The sequence below is a fragment of the Penaeus vannamei genome, chromosome 4, assembly GCF_042767895.1.
Source record: "Penaeus vannamei isolate JL-2024 chromosome 4, ASM4276789v1, whole genome shotgun sequence".
Classification (NCBI taxonomy): domain Eukaryota; kingdom Metazoa; phylum Arthropoda; class Malacostraca; order Decapoda; family Penaeidae; genus Penaeus; species Penaeus vannamei.
The window spans coordinates 34,596,015-34,598,514 of NC_091552.1; the positions used below are offsets into that span (position 1 = coordinate 34,596,015).

The 2,500-nt window shown below is 39.0% G+C and overlaps 2 protein-coding genes across 2 annotated transcripts in view; one reads left to right on the forward strand and one right to left on the reverse strand.

Annotated features, from left to right (window-relative positions):
• LOC113818924 (adenylate cyclase type 2) overlaps nucleotides 1-2,500 on the forward strand; it is a 96,772-nt gene that overhangs the window by 10,946 nt on the left and 83,326 nt on the right. The window lies entirely within an intron of this gene.
• The window catches only part of LOC113818777 (uncharacterized), an 11,904-nt gene continuing 9,857 nt past the window's right edge, over nucleotides 454-2,500 (reverse strand). Inside the window, exon 2 of the mRNA XM_070120916.1 lies at nucleotides 454-2,500. This exon is cut by the window's right edge and continues 1,074 nt beyond it. The gene's annotated coding sequence lies outside the window, so the exon portion shown is untranslated.

The window sequence follows — 2,500 nt, forward strand, 5'->3', positions numbered from 1 at the left end:
AGTACCCGCTGTAAACAAGCCGCTAAGAGGAGTATGCTTACGAGAGAGAGAGGAGAGGGTAGAGAGAGGGAGAGGAAGGGGGAGGGGGCTTGAGAGAGATAGAGGGAGGGAGGAAAAGAGAGAGAGAAAGAGACAGAGAGAGGGAGGGTAGATAGTTAGAGAGAGGGAGAAGGAGAGGGATAGAGAGGGAAAAAGAAAGAGGGGGTCGGCTAAAAAGAGAAAGAGGAGGGGAGGTAGGCAGCGGCTAGAGGGAGAGAGAGAGAATCCGTGCGTGTGTGTGTGTGTGTTTGTATGTGCGTTTGCGTGTTTGTGTTTGTGTTTGTGTGTGTGCGTTTACGTGTTTGTGTTTTGTGTGTGTGCGTTTGCGCGTGTGTGTGTGTGTTTGTGTGTGTGCGTGCTTTCATTCGTTTATTTCCGAGTTTATGGATTTTAAAGGTAGTTCAAACAAGAAAAAACTATTTTAAATGTTTATTTGTTTCGATGTATACAAAATATGGCTGATATATGATGATTAGGAAAAGGAGCCCTGATATAAAAATATTCATAATGATAAAGATACTAAAAAGAACAGTTGATAATGAGATTTTTTATCAATAATGCTGCCAAGCTTATCTACCTATCAAATGTTAGTTTGTACAATATCACACTAGGCATATGTATATGACTGCTAACAATAACTCCTAAGTTTTATTTTGTGTTCAGTTTACAAACGAATCATTAAATATCGTAAAGAATAACAAAAATACAAGATAACATTCCATCTTAGTCTCCCAAACATCCAAAATTCTTAAGTCCCCCCATGAAAATATACATTTCTAAACCCATTTTCTATATGCACGGGATTTACCGAAAAAACTAAAAATACGAATAAAAAACGTTAGAAATAAAGGTTAGGCTTTTAGGGAATTCACCAACAGGATGTATAATCGCACAATTGTAATCAAAGAACGAATTTCTAAACGCTACATCCGATATTGTTGAGGATGCGCGCTCATCCTCTCGTAAACTTTTTTTTTTAGTCTCATCCTTTCTTTGTTTGTCGGTTTGTTTCTTTGTTTGCTTTGTCTATTTTTTCTTTGTCTGCTTGTTCGTTTGCAGGATTTTCGTTTCTTTCTGTATTTCTTTCTTTCGCTTCTTTTCTTTCTTTTTCTTTCTTTCGTTTTCTTCCTTTTTTTTCTTTTATTTCTTTCTTGCTCTCTCTCTATCTATCTTTTTATCTATCTATCTATCTATCTATCTATCTATCTATCTACCTATCTATCTCTATCTCTATCTCTCTCGCTCTCTCCTTCCCTCCCTTCCTCTCTCTCTCTCTCTCTCTCTCTCTCTCTCTCTCTCTCTTTCTCTCTCTCTTTCTCTAAACTTACGTAAGTTCTCTCTCTCTGTCGATCTATCTATCTATCTACCTATCTATCTATCTATCTATATCTATCTCTATCTCTATCTCGCTCTCTCCTTCCCTCCCTCCCTTTCTCTCTCTCTCTTTCTCTCCCTTTCTCTCTCTCTCTCTCTCTCTCTCTCTCTCTCTCTCTCTCTCTCTCTCTCTCTCTCTCTCTCTCTCTCTCTCTGAACTTACGTAAGTTCTCCCTTTTGGGTCTGCCTTCTTTTACATTCGCTGTTTGTCAGATACATAAATTGTATCTGGTTCGTACGTAAAGAATTAAGAAACAGAATTTCAGTCTGCGTGTATGTGTGTGTGTGTGTGTTTCTCTGTGTGTGTTTCTGTGTGTGTATGTGTGTGTGTGTGTGTGTGTGTGCGTGTATGTGTGTGTGTGTGTGTGTGTGTGTGTGTGTGTGTGTGTGTGTGTGTGTGTGTGTGTGTGTGTGTGTGTGTGTTTCTGTGTGTGTGTTTCTGTGTGTGTGTGTGTCTGTGTGTGTGTGTGTGTGTTTCTGTGTGTTTCTCTGTGTGTGTGTGTGTGTGTGTTTCTGTGTGTGTGTGTGTAAAAACTTGCGTAAGAACAGACAGACATGCAAAGCTAGAATTCATGTCAGAGACCAAGAGAGAGAGAAAAAAAACACAGGAAACAAGAGCGAGCATAAGAGACGGAGATATTTTTCTCCATAATAGTAATTACTTCATATATAATACACCCCATGTATCTGCTCGTCCCTAACGAAAATAATACCAATATAAAAAAAAAAAAAATCACTGTATTATCACTGTAAAATATAAAAAATATCACTATTGTCAATCACATTGTAAGTACAAGAATTAATACAGGTACAAAGATGTTAGTTTAGCTGCGCGTCTCGGCAAAAAAAAAAAAAAAAAAAAAGCATGTGTTAGAACGAAGGGTGTTTTGGTCCGCGCTAATCGGCCGCAAGTCGTGGTATTTGGCAATTCCCTCGACAGGTTTGCAGAGCTCCGTGCAATGCGGTCCCAACACCTGGTTATTTGTGACAGAAAACACCTCTTTGTAGAAGGGTTTGGTAAGATGTGGTTTCGGATGCCAGTGGGTGCATAAGGATCTATTTTTAGGGGCAAATTCATCTCAACGAT